This window comes from Dermacentor andersoni, chromosome 8 (genome assembly GCF_023375885.2).
Source record: "Dermacentor andersoni chromosome 8, qqDerAnde1_hic_scaffold, whole genome shotgun sequence".
Taxonomy (NCBI): Eukaryota; Metazoa; Arthropoda; class Arachnida; order Ixodida; family Ixodidae; genus Dermacentor; species Dermacentor andersoni.
The window spans coordinates 102,991,343-103,014,011 of NC_092821.1; positions in this window are offsets into that span (position 1 = coordinate 102,991,343).

The following is a 22,669-nucleotide window of genomic DNA, read 5'->3' on the forward strand; positions in this document are numbered from 1 at the left end:
AAAGTGCCCTATTATCACCTTTGGATCAAGTGTGCTGCCTGAGACAATTGAGGCAGGCTATGTAAAGATCCGGGTCAGACCTCTTTTCCAGAACCATATTTGCTGCTTCAAACGCCAGAGATTTGGTGCCAGTTCACAGAACTGCCGAGGCGGCCAAACATGTACAAAATACAGTGCTCATGAACACTCCTCTCAAACTGCGAAACTATCTCCGCTAGGCGAACTGTGATAGGGGAATGCCGCTTACTGGTGGTCCTGCCCGTCATGGAAGAAAGATAAAGAAATTGTGACAATCAAAGTAAAAGAAAACATTTCATTAAGAGAAGCACACAGGCGGGTATCGTACCTGCGAAAGAACAGCTTTGCCGAGGTGGCGCGTCAGGGTGCAGCGCCACAACGGTCTCCGGCGGCTGTTCGGCCCCCAAAGTGAGCCGGCATTGACGCTATCAGCCTCCTCGGTGGCTGTGGTTAGCGCTGCCCAGCCTTTCCTGAACAAAGGGCCATTGACCTCTAGGCTGGTGGCGTCAAGCGGCTCGTCCCCTGAGAAGAGGTCCTTTCATCGAACAAACTGTTCACAAGAGCAGGTGTCCAGTGCCTCGGAAGAGGTGATGAACACAACACCCATTCCGACGGCGCCCGTAGCGCGGAAAGACCACTGCACCAAATTTGACGAGGTTAGTTGCATTTCAAAAAAAAAACCTGAAAATATTCTGAATGTTGCTTTTAAATTTTCCATAATGATTGTCAATGTTTTATTAAAAATTGGCAAAAATCGAAAATTTTCAGAAAACGAAACTATCAAGTTTACAACTCTGTAACTAAGCAATGAAAAATAATTACCCAATTCTATGAATTATATGTAATAGTAAATCCAAAGCAAACGAAATTGATGTTACACATGAATGTCAAAAAATCTTGTAATAAGGAAATTCAGCTTTTGCTTAAACCATGTACACAACGTAACAACTTCAGATAAGATATAAATTGACATATGGAATTTGTCCGCTTTGAATGATCTAATCGATGCCGTTTACAGAACCACGATGTCTGTTTTTTGATGCAGAGCTAATAGTTTATAAACTTCGTATGTCTATTTTTTCCAAACTTTCACATTTTTGATTACCCTTTTCTTTATTTTCTTTATTTTATTTATTTAGAAATACTGCAGGCCTTAGAAGGCCCAGGCAGGAGGGGAAAGGTACATACAAAAAAAGAAATACAATAGATTGACGAAAAAAAAAGCTCCGGAAAAAATGTAATAGAAAGTACAATTGCATAATGACTAAAGCACCTCCAAATAATGAATAGAGAGTGGCAGATAGAAATTGAAACACTGTTTCACAAGCACAATTTCAAAGCACAGGATATTGTAATAGAATAAAAGGAGGAATGCATAATTCAAAATTACTACAACGCGCAAATCAATAAATATTGCACAACGATAAAAATTGAAACGAGATTTCGTAAGAACAAGCACTAATATTAGATAGTAATAGACGCTATTGAGTCAGTGCTGAGAAGTTTGTTATAGGGTAGGCTGTTCCATTCCGTTACTGTTCGAGGGAAAAAGGGGGACAGAAAGACATTGGTTCTACCATTATAAGGCGTTAATGATGCAACGTGGCGATGTCTTGTTCGGCGGGCAGTAAGGGGTGTTATGTAAGGTTAGGGAGAAAGAGATAGCTTATTGTTACTCAGCAAGAAGAGAAATTTAAGCCTGTGAATTTTTCTTCTTAGTTGCAAAGACTGAATATTGTGGTCAGCCATTAACTGAGTTGGGGAATCACTTGAGCGATATGTAGAGAAGATGAACCTTACTGCTTTACGTTGTATCATTTCTAGCACATCGATGTTTGATTTAGTATAGGGATCCCATACAATACCTGCATACTCGAGTTTAGGACGGACAAGAGAGGTGTAGGCGATAAGACGGGTTTCAGAAGGAGCGTGTTTTAATTTATGCCTGAGGTAGCAAAGTTTCTTAAAAGCCGAGTTGCAAAGATGGGAGATGTGCGAGTTCCAACTAAGGTTACTGGCTATGGTAACACCGAGGTACTTATATTCATTCACCTCCGTAAGAGGTTTGGATGCTAGGCTATAGGCAAACGACAATTTATTAATTTTTCTAGTGATCTTCATAAATACTGTTTTATCAATGTTAAGCTGCATATCCCAGCGCGCACACCAAGCTAGTATGTCTTGAAGTTTAGAGTTTAGAATAACTTGATCTTGTCGGCAAGTGATCTCATTAAAGAGGAGGCAGTCATCAGCAAACAGTTTTATTTGTACGGGTTGAATGACAGTGTCTACAATGTCATTAATATATATATTAAATAATAATGGTCCAAGAACACTACCCTGGGGAACACCAGAAGTGACAGGAAGGGTGCTGGAAGAGCAACTATCAACTACTACGAATTGTGTACGGTTAGAAATATAAGCGCGAATCCAATTTACGAGATGTGAAGGAATGTTGAAATGTTCAAGTTTTTCTATTAGCTTTGCGTGCGATACAAGATAAAATGCTTTCCTGAAGTCCAAGAATATGATGTCAGTTTGCCCTGATTTGTCGATAGTGCTAGAGAGACTGTGAACTACAGTGGTTAATTGGGTTACAGTGGAGAGGCCCTTTCGAAAACCATGCTGCATAGGAGATAGAATTGCTCTATCATCGAGAAATTTATTGATTTCAGAAGCAATAATATGTTCTAAAGGTTTGCAACAAGATGAGGTTAGTGAAATGGGACGATAGTTTGCCACTAGTGATGGATCGCCTGTTTTTAGTATCGGAACAATACGAGCAGAAAGCCAGTCGTTAGGAAGCACCGCCGATGAAAGGGTTGCACGAAAGATAATTACGAGAAAGCGAGATAGCATTTCAGCGTACCTGTGAAGAAACACGTTTGGTAGGTTATCAGGCCCAGGAGATGATTTTGTTTCAATATTCAGAAGCATAGAAAAGACGCCAGACAAAAAAATAAAACTAAAATCATTGTTGTGTGCTACGCCATTCACACGAGGGGAAACGGGCGAGTTCGAAAAGACACTGTTAAAATAAGCATTCAAGTGAACAGCGATATCTTGTTTAGCGACGACAGGATTGCCCTCATGCATAATACGGTCAACTGATTTACTCTTTTTACTAAGATAACCCCAAAACTTGGAAGGAGCAGTTCTGATGAAGTTAGGAAGGGTGAACTGGTAACAGCGAATTTAGCAACACTGATAGCCTCATTTAATTTTGCTTGGTAGGGTTCTACTATGTCACGAGAAATACCCTGTCGTCTTAGTCGCATGACCTTTCTCTTTATGTGCACTATGTCACGCGTCATCCAGGGAGTAGCTATATATGTTTTCTTGGTTTTATTTGGAATAAAGTTGTCAATACAGTGTGTACAAATATTCTTAAATTCATCCCAAAGTTGAACGGTGTCATATCCCCCAAAACCGCTAAGACGAAAGTCAAGATAATCCAGTATGCTCTCATCCCTGGCGCGTGAAAAATCTTTTACAGTAATAGTTTTACAATGAGTAGATCTGAGAGGATCAAGGTAGCAAGAAAAGGCCACAAGTTCATGATCAGAAATGCCATGTTCAACAGAGACAGAATAATTATCTAAAGTCCGGCTAATAAACACAAAGTCAAGTATTGAGGCAGAAGTAGTGCTAATTCGTGTTGGCTCAGTAACCACTTGCTGCAAGTTGTGCATCAAGATTATGTTACGCAACTGGTCATTATTTATATTAAGATCAACGCTAGGAGTTCCGTGAGTCCAGTCAACTCCCGGAAGATTGAAATCACCTATGAGAAAAACTTTTTCGCGCAGAAAAGACGCCATGTGATCACGCAGATCATTGAGAAATTGCGGAGCGGAATCGGGAGCGCAGTAAACAGCGAAAATCAAAACAGAAGCATTATGGCATAAAATTTTTAAAGAGATCACTTCAAGATTATCAGCTTGACGTAGGAGAACTGCCGAAATATCTTGTCTCACCAAAATAGCAACACCGCCACCTCTAGTAGGTCTATCACGACGGAAAGCACGGTAGTTAGAGGGAAAGACATCCGTATCTTCTATTTCGTCATGCAGCCATGTTTCTGTGATGACGAGAATGTGTGGATTACGCGCAAGAATTATCGCGTCAAGCTGATCACTCTTGTTGATAACACTGCGTGCATTGATATTCAAGATTCGGAATTCTTGAGGGGGAGCAAGTCAGTGCTTTTTTGAAGTGCTGCGATAGTCGTGGATTTTAATCCTGGTGTTCGTGGCATCATTCCATATAAAGTATTCATTGTTGACCCGCAGTTTCGCGTCTATCAAAGTAACTTTTTTGCCCTCTTTATTTTCAGCCTTCGCGCTGTCCCAAAGCAATTTACGTTTTCTGAGGGTTTCATGCGAATAATCATTTTGTACAGAAATTCTGGTCCCTTTTAACTTGTGGGCGTTTTGTAAGATTGCACGTTTTCCATTGAAGTCCAGAAAGAACATAATAACGGGTCTTTGTTTACCAGTCTTCCCTAAACGGTGGATTCTTCCAATCGAGCTGCAATTTACGTTTAGCATATGGGAAAATATGTCAGTCACACTTTTTTGCTTAAGCTCGGTTTCTGTTTCAGCGGCTTCCTCCCGGAGGCCAAATAGTATCAAATGGGAACGCCTACTTCTATCTTCCAATTCTACTATCTTGGTTTCTAGCGATTTAACGGTTTGTTCGAGTTCATCAACACGAGCGATACGTTTTTCTGAAAGAGTGAAACGATTGCCCCAATCAGTAAAAAGTTTTTCCATATTATTCTGCTGCGTTCTAAGCATCGCCATATCTTCAACTAAGTTAGTTTGTCCTGCCAGTATTTCTTGCAGCACTTTTTCAATATCTGGGCCTGGATTTGTCTCAACGTCACCGCACAGCAAAAGTAAACACATACAGTACGTTTCGTAAGCAATACAAGCACAATGCCGGGGGCACGGCAAGACCAAAAGACAGCGGCAATCGCTCTTAAAAGAGGCAGAGTAGTAACTAACCTGCATGAAGCAGAGGAAAGGCTTGTGAGGCCACATGCCCGCAGTTGGCCCGCCGTGCCCACTGAAATTGTGCAGCTGCAGTCGTCCTTTTGTACAGCAGCCCACTGATGTCACATGATGTGTAGGTGGCGCTATGGTTGGATTGCGCGGGACCAGAGCTGGCGTGACGTGGAAGGAAGGTGTTTCATGATAACTCTCCATCGTTGCTGACGTGTTAAGAAAACACGTGGAAGGAACAGGCGCATTTTGGCAACTTGAAGATCGGGTAGAATAACTGTTTCGGTGATACGACGCTCCGGTCAAACCAAGAACGAGCACCTGCATTAAGCAGAGGAAAGGCTTGTGAGGCCACATGCCCGCAGTCGGACCATGTTTGGGGAGTGCTTAACGCCTGTTTCACATCTGCCGCGGGTTGCCCCGGCTTTACACTTTCTTAGGGATCGGGTCACTTTGGGGAGTGCTATACGCCTGCTTCACCTCCGTCGGGGTTCGGCACGGCATTGCACTTTTTTCGGTATCGGCCATCTTATGGTAGCGCTTAACGCCTACTTCACTTCCAGCACCGCTCTGTCCGGCATTGCACTATCTTAGGAATCGGCACACGCATGGGGAGTGCTTAACGCCTGTTTCACCTCCGCCACAGGTCGACCCGTGTTTGCACTTTCTTAGGGATCGGCCCACTTAGGGTAGCGCTTAACGCGTGCTTCCGATGCACCGCAGTTTGGCCCGGCATTCTACTATCTTCCGGATTAGCCCACGTATGGGGAGTGCTTAACGCCTGCTTCACCACCGCTTAACGCCTGTTTCACCTTCCGCCGCAGGTCGACCGGGCTTTGCACTTTCGTACGGTTCTGTCCATTTAGGGGAGTGCTTAATGCCTGCTTTACATCCACCGCGCTTCGGCCCAGCATTGCACGATCTTCGGGATTCGCCAACGTTTGGGGAATGCTTAACGGCTGCTTCACCTCCCCCTGCGGGGCGGCGCGGCATTGAGCTTTCTTTGGGATCGGCCCGCTTATGGGAGCGCTTAAATGCTGCTTCACCTCCGCCGCGGCTGGACACTGTATTGCACAATCTTCGGGATGGGCACACATATGGGGAGTGCTTAACGCACGCTTCACCTCCGCCGCGTGTGGGGCCGATATTTCAGTTTATTCGGGATGGGCCCACTTAGGGGAATGCTTAACGCCTGTTTCACCTCCACCGTACGTCTGCCGGCTTTGCACTTTCTTAGGAATCGGCCCACTTAGGGGAGTACATAACGCTTGCTTCACTTTCGCCGTGGCACAGCCGGGCGCTGCAATTTCTTCAGGATTGGCCCAAAAATAGGGAGTGCTGAACGCACGCCGCAACGCCTGCTAACACATCTGCAGCGTGTTGGTCCAACATTGCACTTTCTTCAGGATTGGTCCACTTAGGGCCGTGCTTAAGGTCTGCTTCACCTGTACGGCGGGTCGCCTGGGTTTGCAATTTCTTTGGGATCGGCGCACTAAGGCGAGTGGGTTACGCCTGCTTCACCTCAACCGCGGCTTGGCCCGACATTGCACTTTTTTTCGGGATTGGCCCACTAAGGGGAGTGCTTAGCGCCTGCTTCACCAACGCTGGGGGTCGTCCCCGCATGCCACTTATTTGGCGATCGGCGCACGAAGGGCAATGCTTAATGGGTATCCCGGTATGGCAATTTCATTAGAGGAGCGCGAAATGCCTGCTTCACTTCCGCCGTGGGTCGGTCCGGCATTGCACAATCTTCAATGTCGGCCAACGTATGGGTAATGCGTAACGCCTGCTTGACCTCCGCTGCGGCTCGGACCAGCATTGCGCTTTTTTTCGGGATTGGCCCGCTTATGGGAGTGCTTAACGCCTGCTTCACCACCGCCGCGGCTGGGCCCGGCATCGCACTATATTCGCGATGGGGAGCACTTAACGCCTGCTGTAACAATCACAGTGCTGGTCGCATTCTACGTTGTAATCTGCAGGAAAGATTGCCCCACTTGCCGCGATATTTCCCTTTCTTTTGACACTCTCTGATTGATTGCGAATAGGGAGTGCTTAACGGCTTCTTCACCTCCGCCGCGTCTTTTCCCGATATTGCACTTTCTTCGGGATGGGTCCACTTAAGGGAGTCGTTTACGCCTGCTTCACCTCCACTGCCGCTCGGCCCCGCATTGCACTTTCTTTAGGGAACGGCCCCCTTATGGGAGTGCTTAACACTCACTACAAATCCACCACGGGACCCCGGCATTTCACTTTCTTCGGAGTTAGCCAACGTATCCGTAGTGTTTGACGCCTGCTTCACCTCCGCCGCGGCTCGGCCCAGCATATCACCATCTTTGGAATCGGCCGTCGTATGGAGTGTCCTTAACGCCTGCTTCACCTCCGCTGAGGGTCGACGCGGCACTGCAACAGCTTCGGGTTTAGCCTACGTATGGGAAGTGCTTAACACCTGCTTCACCTCTTCTACGGGTCGGCGCGGCATTGCACTATTTTTTGGATGTTGCCTTGTTCTTCGCTTGCCTTGTTCTTGCTCTGCAGCTTTGGCTTTAACAATGCTCGATATATGCTTAGGCTTCCTAGGTGCCTTAGTAAGCTTCATTTCTATCGACGACGACTCCTCGTCGGGAGCAGAGGGGTGCTTCCAGTCAGAAGACGGATCGCGTGGTCCTCTGACGCCTGGAAGATTTCCCAGAACAAGGTCGTAGAGGAGCTCGTCCATACATGCCACGGTTACCTTGCATGTAAAGTACGGCTTGTTCACTTGTATCACTGCTTCAGGCAGCTAAATCTTTGAGCTGTCCAGAAGAACAACGTTGCTTCTTTTCCCGCCATATACACCTCTGGAGCGAGTTCTCGTCTGAGAATTGCGGTATTACAACGAGTATCTCGTAATACACGAGAATTCCTTCCTAGCAGTCGGCCTTCAACCACTGGCATCCCGTCGATGAGGAAAGTTACAGAATTCCCAGGGTTCTCGCCGTCGCTGTCACTTGGTCGGCCAGTCTTTTTTCCTGGAGGCTTTGATGCTTTCAAAGGACGAGTCCGAATTGGTGGAGATTCGGTGACTGCGCACGAAGAGCTCGGTTTGTTGTCCCCGTAATGATTTCGGAAATTTTCAGCTGTGTGTCACGTTCTGTCACACAACTTACACGTTAGCATATGCTAAGGCTGGTTACGGCAGTCAGGAGCCAAATTTCCAGACCGGCGACAGAGGGTGCACATAAGTTGTGGTCTCCTAGGAGCTTCAATGTTTTTGCCACCGGAATCCTTTGTTTTATCGCAACCTTCGCTTTGGTTTGTGAAGTGGTGCACTTCATCAAAGCGATCCGTCATGCTTGCAAGTTCATCGAGGGATTTGCACTCACGTTCCCTCAAGAATATTACTACTGTTGGTTCAAGCAGCTCCGAAACTGTTCAGAGATCATGTGATCTCGTACACCTTCATACGTTCTAGGCACGTTAGCCATGTCAATCCAATGATCAAAATAGGCAGAATCTTGCTGCTAACTGTCTTCCAGTTTCGTCCTCCACTGCTCGGGCTTTCCGAAAGTTCTGTTGGTAGATTTCCGCCGCAAATTGGAACCTCTGTAGTAAAGCTTTCTTTGCCTAAGGGTAATCTAATGAATCGGCGGTAGTCATCCAACCGATCACAGTTAAAGCTTCACCATTTAGACACATGCTCTTAGCAAGAGCCCATGTTTCCTTTGGCCAGTCCTGCCCTGTTGCTACGCCCTCAAATCACTATACATACGCTTGCAAGCCATCGCGTCTATCGTCAAAGAGAGGAAGAAGCTTCTGTGGATTGAGGGATGACGAGGAAGTGCTGGGCGTAGTCAAAATTTCAGAAGCCGCTCCCGGCACGTTCTGAGCTCCTTCCTAAAGCTGCAGCCTTATCTGGAGGACCTCACGCTGCCTCTCGTAAGCTAAGCGCGCTAATTCAGCTTCCTTGTTTGCATTTCACTCCACAGCTCTTTCGTCGTTTTGTTTTGCCTTTTCGGCTTCAATTCATCTGCGAAGTTCTGCGCCTGACAATCCTAGTTGGATTGCTATAGCCGTGAGTTTCTCTAAATCCATAGTGCCGTCTACTAATGAGTGTCTGCACTCAAACGGAACTGCCCTCTTTCACTGCATTTACGAGTATTCCCGGGAAGCTCGCTAGCTTGTGATATTATTGGGTACAGGATCACTCCAGAAAAAGACAGAAGCCGCACGCCGAAGCACAAACGCAAATCAGACGTGTATTAGACGTACGAACACATTGCAGCGGCACGCCCGAGCGACAGTTCCTCAAAATACATTCTAGAAGATATGCAGCTCTCTCTCTCTCTCTATATATATATATATATATATATATATATATATATATATATATATATAACGACTGTCGGACAGCTGGGTCAGACAGGAGGGTCGAACTGCGGGGTCGGACCGCCTCGTGGTGCTCAAGTGGCCCTGCGCACCAGTCGATGTGCCGGAGCATCCACGTGCCCGGCTTCCCGCCAGCGAGGTTTGCGCTCGGGAGCACACAGCAGCAGCCAGCGGGTCACGTCCACAGCTGGCACGGTAGCCCTGTGGCCGCTCACCCGAACGCTCGTTCCGCCAGGCTCAGGGCCGCCAGCGCTCCTGGATCAGTTGTCCAGCGGAAGAACTGGGCGTGGTAGCCTTTCAGCTGGTGACAGCGTTGATTCGGGCATAAACGTAGAGACGCGGTAGGTGATAGCTCCCATGGGCCAGACGCCCAGCGAGGAAGCTCTTTGCCCTCCAACGCCGAACATCGCGCACTGCTCACGCCACAGGTCGCATCCTCTCGCACTACGCTTTTCGAGGCGCCACCGTCGACAGCCACAACACGGTGTCGATGAGGAATATAAGGGTCCTTTCGAGATACTCACTCACGGGTATTTGGCAAGAGTCCATGTCGTCTTCGCCACCGCACGGTGCAGTGCCTTCATATTGTTACGCATGAAGTAAATGAAGACCGGTGAACGTACTTGCGGTCCCGAGTGGGGGAAGAAAGAAGAGAACGACGCTGAGTTGAACAACCAGCTGGCCGCTCTTGCGCTCACCTTCGCAACCTGAAGTAAACGGTCCATTTCATCCGTACGGGTGATAAACGGTTTCCTTCGCGTGTACAAAGTGGTGGAGGTGCGGGGTGCCGCTCACAACCACGGAACCATCACTGCCGCAGCTTCGTCGAAGTCGTCGACTTGCCGGCCTCCCCCCATCAGCCTTGACCGTCTTCGACATGCCGGAAGTAGCCGCTCCGAGGGCAGCGCCTAGCAGTCCACTGCCATACTACCGAGTCCCACCCACCTTCGGAGGCGAAGCGGGGGAAGATGCCGACGAGTGGCTCGTCCACTACAAACGAGTGCGCAAGTCCAACGGGTGGGATGCAACCGCTCAGCTCACCAATGTGGTGTTCTCCCTGACCGATACCGCCCTCGTGTAGCACAAGAGCCATGAGGACGCGCTTACGACGTGGGAACATTTTGTTGACAAGTTAAATGCGTGTTTTGGGGACTCGGTCGCCAAAAAGAAGCGCGCGGAGCAGACACTGTTGCAACGGGCGCAGCTACCAGGTGAGACATGCGCAGCATATATCGAAGAAGTGTTAAAGCTGTGCAGGTGGTCAGTGCTCGCATGTTGGAAGAAGATAACTTTGGACACTTCCTGAAAGGAGTGGCTGAGGATGTGTACAATTTTCTAATTGGAAAGGGGAGCCTCAGTTCTGTGTCCGACGTCATTCGGCATTGCAGAACTTTTGAAACGCTCAACATGTGTAGGATTGCGCCAAAGTTTGGTCGGTTGGCAAACGTTACGACCGTTCCAGTGTGGACACGAGACCTTGCCTCGACCTTCCCTCGACCATCCGACAGATTATCCGCGAGGAACTTTCCCGCCGCGAAGAGTTCTTGCATTCAACTGCTGACCGCCATAGTCGGCCCCTTGGCAACCGATGGTTACCGCAGCGGCCGTAGAGTACAGCGCAGCCCCACAGTCTAGGATGACAACAGGCCCTCCGACTCCGCGCTATGACCAACGAGTTCAGCGCACGCCTTCTCGACACCCATGTATCGTCGGGACACACGACAAGAACCAACCCACTACACGCGGGAAAATGATAATATCCGCTTCATCGAAGAACAACCAAGGTTTCGACCTCTCCCGGTGTGTTATTTTTGTGGTGTCCCGGGTCATATATCGGGGTTTTGCAACCAGCCTGTGACCACGTGGTTTGGCCAGCCCTCAGAGTTTTCTCGGCCCTCCGGACGGCCACACGGTGCCCCGTGGCCAGCACACCTATCGTCTGGCGACGAGTATTGGCCGAGCAGCTCCCGGAATTGCTCCCCAGCATCTGACAGGAGTTGGACACCCCCAGCGCAACGTCGTGCTCCCCATTTTCCCTCACCGTGGCTTCGCACCACGTCCCCTTCGTCACCGGAAAACTAGCTAGCGCTGCCGATGGAGGTGAGGTCGCTGGAGACATGCTACTGACAGAAACACCTCCTGTGTTGATGCTGAAAAACAAAGTGCGCGTTCTTGTAGATAATGTCCCTGTGATGGCTCTGGTGGACACAGGCGCAACAATTTCGGTTATGAGTGTCTCTTTTAAACGCGTGTTAGGGCGAAAGGTTTTGTTTAAATGGGACGAAGATTCAAAGTTCTGTAGAGTGAGTGGCGAGCCGTTGCGACCTATTGGGGTGTGTAGTGCTGACGTGTTTTTGGGAGGCCATGTTATTATGACAGAGTTTGTAATTATTCCTCGGTCGACCCAGGATTTTATTCTCTGCATGCACTTCTTGCGGGAGTGTGGTGCTACTGTCGACTGCCGCACAGGGAAGGTATTCGTAAGTGGTAGGATTCCGTCAGGACTCCTTCAGAAGCCTGTAAATCGCGAAACTACACTGTGTTTGTGGTGATACGGTCGTACTTGCATCATCCACCGTTTGTGTTCCCGTTGTCTGTTGCGGCGCCGATTCCGACAGCTTCGAAGCTACTGTAGAACTGATGCACTTTAACTGTGTGTAGAAGAATGTGCTGGTGCAACATTGTGTGGTGTCGATCAAAGGCGGACGCACTGGCTTATGGACCGTAAGCTGTTCTGAGGAGCCCGTTATACTACCAGACGGCATGAAATTAGCCTTCGCCAGGGAACATCCGTCCTTATCATTGGCTGAACTTACAGATTACGTTAGTGGGTGTGTTTTCGAAGCACGTTTCTGTATTCGACTTTGCGCAGAAGGACAAAACACTTGCAATCCCTGCGTCTCGAACGCGCCATACCTTCAAACAGGTTCGACAAATCCGATTAGACAAAAGCCATATCGTGTTTCACCATCACAGCGCCAAATTTTCAACGAACAAGTGCACAAAATGATGAAAAATGGAGTCGTACAAGAATCAGCGAGGCCGTGGGCAGCTCCAGTGATTCTTGTTAAAAAAATAGATGGATTTTGGAGATATTGCGTCAACTATCGCCGTTTGAATGCTGTAACAAAAAAGGACGTGTACCCACTCCCACGTATTGATGATGCAATAGACTGCCTTCATTCCGCCTCTTACTTTTCCTTAGTAGATTTAAGATCCGGCTAGTGGCAAATTCCGATGCATCCTGACGGCAAGGAGAAGACTGCCTTTGTAACCCCTGACTGGCTCTTCGAATTTAATGTGATGCCATTTGGACTGTGCAACGCTCCGGCAACTTTCGAGAGATTTATGGACACTGTATAGCGCAGCTTGAAGTGGAACATCTGCATGTGCTACCTCGACGACGTCGTCATCTTTGGCCGCACCTTCAGTGAACACATCTCGCGTCTGGATATTGTCCTGAACTGCATCAGAAACGCTGGTCTAGTTATAAACTCTACGAAATGCCACTTCAGAGACCGCCAAACCCTTGTGTTTGGGCACCTCGTCCACAAGGATGGCATCCGCCCTGATCCACAGAAAACAGCAGCCGTTGAAGCGCTCAGTGCATTGCGCTCTGTCAAGGAGTTCCGTAGTCTTCGGGGGCTTTGTTCTTATTTCCGCCGCTTTATTCATAAGTTCGCCGACGTCGCGTATCCGCTGACATGCCTTCTACGAAAGGACACCCCCTTTGAGTGGACTCCGGAGTGGGACTCTTCTTTTTGTCACTTGAAGTTTCTGCTGACGTCACTACTGGTTCTTCAACACTTCAGTCCTTTAGCTCCGACGGAACTCCATACTGATGCCAGTTGCACAGGTATTGGTGCCGTCCTAGTTCAATGCTACGGTGACCGCGTACACGTGATCGCATATGCAAGCCGCTCATTAAGTAGGCTCGAGCGTAATTATACTGTCACGGAAAAAAAATGCCTCGCGGTATTATTTGCGGTTTAGCGGTTTCGGTCTTACTTGTATGGACGCCCTTTTACAGTGGTCACCGACCACCACTCATTGTGTTGGCTTGTGAATCTTCGTGACCCTTGTGGCCGCCTTGCAGGCTGGGCGCTCCGACTGCAAGAATACAGCTTCACCGTCTCCTATAAAAGCGGTCGGCGACACGCTGATGCGGACTGCCTCTTGCGTATGCCACTTAGCACTACGGACTGCGACGCCGACGACTTCGATCACCTCGTGGCTTCTGTGTCGCCGCGTTTTCCAGACTTCGACTGCTTCAAAGCCGAACAGCGAAAAGACGATAAATTAACACTGCTCTTCACCGCTACGACCGCCTCGGCGACAGCAAACCATTTCTGTGTACGTGATGGACTCCTGTATAAAAAGAATTTTTCCAGCACAGGCGCACGTTTTCTCCTAGTGGTACCGGAGAGGCTTCACACAGCGATTCTGAGTGCCATGCACGGCGACCCTACGTTGGGCCATTTAGGTTCGGCGCGAATGCTCTACCGGATTCATGAACGCTTTTATTGGCCTGGAATGCGAGAGTCTGTTGAGACGTATGTGGCCAGCTGCATGCAGTGTCAGCGCCACAAACGGCCATCAAGTGCCCCAGCTTGTCTCCTGCAGTCGATGCCACCTCAAAGCACGCCTTTCCAACAAGTGGGCATTGACTTCGTAGGCCGTTTTCCAAAATCAGCCAAGGGAAATCGTTGAATAGTTGTTTGCGTCGACTACCTCACACGCTACTACGAGATGGCGGCCGTGCTTTCCGCAACTGCCACTGACGTTTGAACATTCCTGCTGCAATATGTCATCCTGCGACATGGTCCGCCTGGCGTGATCATCAGCGACCGTGGACGACAATTCACAGCGAATGTCGTAGAGGAGCTGCTTTGTTTGTGTGAATACCACTTGCGTCACTCGACACCATACTTGCGGAGCGCACCAACCGAACAATTGTAAACATGCTATCTCTGTACGTTTCATCCGACCACAAGAACTGGGATGACGTACTGCCTTTTATCACGTACGTGTTCAACACCGCCAAGCACGAGACTATCGGCTATAGCCCTTTCTCCCTGCTGTACGCACAGCCACCCCGGTACACAATCGACACTGGTTTCCCTTTCTGTAGTCACGGAAATCTCACTGTCGCCGAGACTCTGAACCTTGCCGAAGAAGCTCGTCGTGTTGCTTGTTTGCGCACTTTGGCATCGCAGGACAGATCAAAAGCAACCTACGATATTCGCCACCATCCGGTAACCTATCGCCCTGGTGATCTAGTCTGGCTGTGGACTCCACTACGGAAACGCGGGTTATGCCAAAAGCTTTGGCCACCTACGATGGACAGTTTGTTTTTATGGGAAGCATATTACTAGAGCTCAACCCAGCTCCTCAGGCGCGGCGGTGTCGCCTTCAATACCACGTGACACCGTGACGTCACGACAGAGGAGAAACGGGGCTCCAACTCGCGCCGTCACTCGCGGCGTCATATAAGCAGCTGCGCTTTTTCCAGGTGGCTTTGGCTCAACTCTTGCAAGATGGGCTGGGTGGGAATCGAACCAGGGTCTGCGGAGTGTGAGACGGAGACGCTACCACTGAGCCACGAGTACGATGCTTCGAAGCGGTACAAAAGCGCCTCTAGTGACTGCGGTGTTGCCTTAGAAACGAGCTGTTTAAGGCTCAGGCGTGCGTCGCTTGCTCAGGCGCACATTTCGTCGCCGCGCCGAACGCTGCGTTGCTCGACGCTCACCGCGTCCAATGCGGGGCGCGTAGTCGCTGCGCCGTAGCCCATTGTCTTACACCCCTTGGCGGGTCGACGGGAACGCTGTCGCGTTCCACTCTTGAAGGCGAAGCAGAGTAACGCATGAGTTGTTTCTTCTACTAGCCGAACCAAATATAGCCAAGCAACAGCAGTTCACCAGGCTAAACAGTGGTTCAACAACTAAAATAAAGGCTAGTATGCTTCGCATCCTGGGCTTAACCTTAGCTAAGCCACAGCCATTTTTTATTAAAGGCTCACGGAAGTCACCTATACCGTAGCTCGCCTCACGGCGAGTAGTAGTAGAGCTGCCAAGACACAAGTGGTCCATGTCGCCCGCTTGAAATTCTTCACGTCAAGACAAATGGATTGACTCGCCCGTCGGGCTTCGTCTGCGACGAGAGGAATGTTACGCATGAAGAAAAAGAAGACCGGTGAACGTGTTTGCGGTCGCGAGTGGGGGGAAGGAAGAAGAGAACGATGCTGAGTTCATCAACCAGCTGGCCGCTCTTGCGCTCACCTTCGCGACCTGAAGTAAACGGCCTATTACATCCGTAACAGTGATAAACAGTCTCCTTCGCACGTGACAATATGTTTAATTTTCCTGCTTGCGCGTACCATATTATCACAGGGCGGCCCAGCATTGCACTTTAAATGGTATCGGACCACTTATGGGAGCACATAACGCCTGGTGCAGATCAACTGCAGGTGGGCCACGTATTGCACTTTCTTGGGGATCGGCCAACCTATGGGTAGTGCTTAACGCATACTTCACGTACGCCGCGGGTCGGCCCAATATTGCAGTTTCTTCCGGATCGACCCACTTCTGGTAATGCTTAACGCCTGTTTCACATCCACGCGGGTCGGCCCGGCATCGCACTGTCTTCGATATCGGGCCACTAATGGGGAGCGCTTAATGCCTGCATCACCTCTGTCGCGTGTCGGCCCGATAATGTACTTTCTTCGGGATCGGCCCACTTAAGGGATTGCTTAGCGCCTGCTTCGCCTCCGCCGAGGGCCGGCCCAGCATTCAATTTCTTAGGGATCGGCCCACTTCAGGGAGTGCGTAACGCCTGCTTCACCTCCACCGGGGCATAATCCGGCATTGCACTTTCTTCGGAATGGGCCTACTTATGTTCCTAAAGCCTGCATCACATCTGTCGCGGATCCGCTCGGTATTTCACTTTCTTCGCGTTGTGCTTAATGTGTGCTTCACCTCCCCCACGGCTCGGCCCGGCATATCACCATCTTCGGGATCGGCCTTCCTATGGTAGCAGCAGTGGCCACGGAACCTTCGCCGTAAAACCACCACTCTACTTTACAGAGATACTCTGCGCACGGAAGGATCTGCGCTATGACATGTGCGGGTTTCACGCATGTTCCATCATTGAACCTAGCCGCTGCATCCTACCTGGTGTTCCTGGCTTCCGTGAGATGACCAGCTTGCGTGGACTACTGTATTTTTACAGGTTCGTGCTTCATCTCGCAGTTTCTATTTTGATTTGCTTTTGTTGCTACTGCTGCTACCATAGTTTGTTCTTATGTTTGATGTCACGACACCCGCCGTGGTTGCTCAGTGGCTATGGTGTTGGGCTGCTGAGCACGAGGTCGCGGGATCGAATCCCGGCCACGGCGGCCGCATTTCGATGGGGGCGAAATGCGAAAACACCCGTGTGCTTAGATTTAGGTGCACGTTAAAGAACCCCAGATGGGCGAAATTCCTGGAGTCCTCAACTACGGCGTGCCTCATAATCAGGAAGTGGTTTCGGCAGGTAAAACCCCATAATATAATATTTAATGTCACGAAGTGCTCCAACTGCGAAGAAGAGCTGGATGAGACCAGTGATACTGCATCCTGTAATGTGCGCGAGGGTATATACCACACTTGCCAATGTGCAGGCGCTTGTGGGGCGACATTGAAATCGAAGAGCGAGATAAGCCACAGCAACTGGAAGTGTAAAAATGTAGAGTAGGAAAATCCGCGCAGAAAAAAGTTGAAACGATGGAAGTTCCTATTTTACAGGCTGTGTGGTGTATGCTTATACACATGAATGACTAGAAGTGTTATTGCCCCTAAAAGAGACAGTAGGTGTCATTGAAGCTGCACTTCAGTTCATGTCTGATAAGAAGACTGAGTTGTTATTCCGTACGGAGCAGAATGAACGTTACATTAAAGGTTTGAGGATAAGAATTGTAAAACTTGAGAGAGAAGGGCGAAAGCTGGATAGTCTAACGCTTCAGCTCGATGATCTCGAATAGCAAAATAGGTGACAGAATCTCAAATTACATGGATATTGAAAAAAAAGCGAAATCCTGTTAGCTAAAATGAATGAACTAGCCGCCAAGCATGGGCTGCCGCCGCTATCTGAGAACGATACTGTTCTCACTGTTCATCGACTGCCGCCAAAGAAAGATACGATTCCTGGTATAATCTGCCGATTCGCAAATCAAAATATCAGGGATTTGTGGGGGTCCAAAAGGCGTCTACAAAGCATTACCAATGAAGAAATGCCGATCCTTGAAAATTTGACAAAGAGACATTGGGAACTTTTGAGGGACGTGAAGGAATGAGCGAAGATGGCAGGGTGTAAGTATGTCTGGCACAACAATGCCAAATTTCTTATCGTAAAGACTGACGGCGCAAACACAAATGTATCTAAGGCAAGTGACCTTGCTAGGCTTGTTGGAGCCATTTTGCATTTTTATTACCGACAATTTACCTAACAATGGTTTCCGTCTCGGATACACATGTTATCTCTAATGACTTCACGAATCATCTCGGCACAGCCTTTCTAAAGTCTTTCAAATGCCTCCATCTAAATGACCAGTCAATTAGAAACAAAGTACCTAGATTAACTATCCTGCTACAAAATTAGACGTGACATTCAATGTCATTATGTTAACAGAAACCTGGGCTACGCATAATTCAGAATTACCTAGGTTTCCTTACTATCAAACATTCTTCTTAAACCGCAACGCAGGTCGCGGTGGTGGCGTCCGTTTGTTAATAAAAAGTGAGCATGAACCTGAGCTCTTACCAAAGTTTAATTGGAGCGCAGAGGATTATGAATTTCTATCAGTGCTTGCAGAAAACTCTCTCTGTGTTCTTTGTTATCGTCCTTCGAGGGGGTTGCAATCCCATTTTTCTGGACTTTCTTGAATCGTTCTCTTCTTTTCTCTCCGACAAAAACCTTACACTGGTCTGTGGTGGAGATATGAACATAAATATGTGTGCTCATGACACTTCGAAGAAAAGTTTTGACATATTACTAAAGGCGAGCAAGCTTTCTAACGTGATTCAGCTACCAACGCGAATAACAGCTAGATCATCGTCCCCCACATATCTGTTCATAACAAATGTTGTCAATAAGTCAGCTAAATGTGGTGAAATTATCTCAGACATGAGTGATCATCTGCTGATATTGTTGTGTTCGAAAGGAACGCTAAAAATAGGAAGAAATAATCATTCTCTTATCCAGCGATCATGGAGGGAAGCCTTCTCGCTTTTAGGGAGCGTGCATCTGTAACTAACTAGGATGCTGTTCTTTCGGAACAAGACGCAAACCTGGCTTATGTAGACTTTTTTGCTATTCTGAAACGAATTTACGCTGCTTGTTTTGCTATAAAGACATTTCGGCGAAATAAAAAAACCTCACAAACCATGGCTCACACCTGATCTTCTGCTTAAGATAGAAGAAAGAATAAGCTCTACCATAACTTTATCAGAACGAAGGAGATGGGTGACTTTCATATCTTTAAAACCTATCGTAACCGCCTGAACAAGATACTTAAGAAAGCTAGGAATTAACATTTCAGAAATAAATTCGAATCAACTGTGATGCTTTTGTGAGGGGGGGGGGGGGGGCTGACAGCAGACGAAGGAAGAACGCGTAAGCAAAACCAGATGTGGTTTATTCCATGACGGCTCGTAGTGGAATGCAGCTCGGTGGCCACATGACTAGGTTAATATACAAGCTCTCGCAATCGTCCCACCACCGCTATCGCTATAGCGGCGATAAAAACAGTACGTCACAAAATTGTGGCCATAATTTTTGGAAAATGGAAGGTGCCGAAGAAACCCCGAACGGCACCCTGTTTATGGAAAAATTATTTGATGAGTATTTAGTGTGAAGTACTTTCTTGACGACTCCGACATTACTACCTGCTGACAGGCTCGATTTAGGTCAATTTTAGAAAATTCTTGGCCGCCTGCGAGTGCTGGGAATAACTCGTCGATTCTCGGATGTGGATACCGATCAGTTTCGAGACAAGGGTTTAGGGTGGTCTTATAATAACCGCATAGTCATGTGCCACCGTCCTTCTTTACTACTGGTACAACCGGCGTGGCGTGGTCACTTGTCACTACTGGGGAAATGACTCCCATATCTTCCAACTTTTTAAGCAGAGCCTCGACTTCCGGTTGCAATGCAAAGGGCACACTTCTTGCCTTCTTAAATTTTGGCACGCTACCTTCTTTCAGGGACAATTTCGCTCTTTCTTCTGTAATTGTCCCTAGTTCTTCCTGAAGCACATTTTGGTACCTGTCTAGAAAAACGCGCACTCTGGAACATGCAGAATCGTCCCACCTGGGAATAGCGTTGAGCTTGAACATACGGCTCCAGTCGAGTCGGATGGCTTGCAACCATTGTCGACCAAGCAGAGAGAGTCCCTATTCACTCGTGATGTAAAAAGCCAGCTAGGCCCTCTGCTCTCCGTACTGCACGGCAACGTGAGCAACTCCGAGAGGCTCGATGATGGCTCCATCGAACGTCCGCAGCTTCAGCGTCGTTGGCATGACCTTGATTGAGGGAAACATTTGACGAAACTGATCCAAAGACATTACGGACACAGTAGCCCCGGTATCCAGTTCCATTTCCAAGGGTACGTCTTGTACGTGCATTGAAGTTTTTATCGGCTCCAGACCAGGCGAAACAATTCCCTTCACGCTAACAGAAGCTTAAACGGGACTCAACACCTTCATCGTGTTGCGACGCACTCCCTTCGTCGTTCTCTGCTTATTAGCTTGGCGCACTCTTTGAATGTGCCCTTTCTTATCACATTTGAAACAGATGGCCGCAACGTGCAGGCACAGTCTGCTGCCATGCTTCGCAGACCCGCAGCGGTAGCAATTCCCCTGCATCATATCAGTTTCCCCAACCGCTCTGACTTTGTGAGCGTCTGATACGCTTGATTCCGAAGCGTGCGCTTCTGCCACCCTCTCTTTCGCCGTTTCATTGGCTAGTGCTCGTTCTACGGCTTTCTGGAAGGTTAGCTTGCTATCCTTCGTGAATAACACGCGCTGTATATCTTCTCGGCACAGACCGCAGACAAAACGGTGCCGCAATGACTGATCGAGGGCGGATTCAAATTCGCATGTCTGTGCCAATTTCCGCAACTGCGCAACAATTTGCGAAATTGATTCAGTCTCAAGTTGCGCTCTTATGTGAAATTTTGCACGTTCGCTAATTACCGACGGCTTCGGTGACAAATGGTCACTAAGAAGTCTCTTTAAAAACTCTCAACCTTTAGCTGACGGCAATTCCGGCGCGGTCAATGACTTGAGAAGACTGTACGTTTTTGGGCCTATGAGACTAAAAAAGGGTGTGTCTTGTCGTCCTCGGGCATACGGTCGACCTGAAGAAACGACGACAAGGGTTCCTTGTAGGACGGCCAGTCGCCTGTAGACTCGTCAAGGGGCTCGATGTGTCCCAGTTGATCCATGATTGCGCCACTGCACCCGCCCCTGCCGGACCTTACGTTGCCATGTCAACTTGCCGCAGAATTGGTCAGAATCCCATCTTCGTCGCCAATGTGGTGTTTTCGCTGGGGGGAAACAGCAGACGAAGGAAGTAGGCGTAAGCAAAACCAAATGTTGTTTATTCTTTGACAGCTCGTAGTGGAATGCAGCTTGGTGGCCACAAGACTGGGTTAGCATAACAAGCTGTCACAATAGTCGCGCCGCGGCTATCGCTCTAGCGGTAATGATAACACAACATCAACTAAACGGCGCAGTGATCTTTGGAAAAAACCAAACAGCCTAATAACTCTTGATAATATTCCTACAGGAATTTCATCACTGATATTAAATGGGGCACAGGTGGCCGACCAAAATTCAGCGGACGAGTTTATTAAATATTTCATTGGTCTTTCTTGTGACAGGGACGTGGATAACGACTTTAATTACTTCGCACTTCTGGACAAAACGATATATATGAAACCTGTGAATGAAGTTGAAGTAATGATTATTTTTACAGAGCTCGAAAATAGTACTTCGTGTAATACAGATGAGCAACGGATACAGCCAATAAGATCAATTCTGGACATTATTTTAGCCTACATCACCCATATCATTATTCTCTGTACTGAAAATGCTGTATTTCCTCATGGAAAGCAAGTTACATCTGTTCTGTACTTTTCAAGAAGAGAGATAGGAATCACTTAGGCAATTACCGCCCAATATAAATACTTCCAATATTCTCAGAGGCATTAGGAAAAGCTCTTCAGAAACAGTTTACAAAATTTGGATCCAAACAATATATACTCACCAAATTACAATATCGATTAACCCATTAGGGACCGGTTTCTTTTTTTTCTTGATATCTTGAAATAAATCTTATATATTAACTTATCTTTGTACTAATAATTCACATGCAAAAAATTATTACTCTTGCCTAATTATTTTTTGAAATGTAGCCCGTGACCATATGGTCACACTGGGCCCTTACGCTACAGCAAAATACGCGAAGTGAAAAACATCTATTTGAAGCCATGAAACATCACAAAAACATACAAAGCGAATAGTCGAGCACTTATTTAGTGTGATATGGTTTAAATCATGGAATACACATACCATCCTCATACTCTGCGCATTGTGTGTGCACTGCGCTGTTGCAATTATCTCATGCACACCTCCACCTCTTGCCATTAGGTATTGGTGCAAGAAAGTTGGCCACTTGGTCATACCGTGTACTAGTCAGGACATCACCAGTCTTTGGGATCCTGCGTTGACCAGGTCCTCTATGCTTATTGGCCCATCGCATCAGGTAGCTTTGTACAAGTTGCCTGCGGAATTCCACCTGCGTGACGTTGAACCCTTTGCTACGAATTAGCGCCCAAGCGTTGCTGAGAGATAAATCACAAAGTCAAGTGAAAATTGGCCACCACCACTTTTTGCCACGGATTACAATCCTGTGGGCACCTACATTTGCATCAATCTGATCCATACCTCTCATAAAACTTGTACTAAGCAACAGTGTCTTTTGCGGGCCACCTCGATTTGCTTCTTCTGAACACGAGAGTACCTGTCTGCAAATGACATTGGCTCTACGCCGTGAATGGTGCTTACGATCGTTAGTACAGAATTGTCCAGAATTGCTGTCCAGCGGACAACAATTATCCCATTGTCGCTCAGCACGGGCTCTTCGTGCCCGCGAGGTTGGCGCTTGACGAATTGTGGTCGAGCGATAAGGCACTTTTTGGGAACACGGTTCTGCTTCACTGTGCCCGTGCCTTCGTAGCCCTG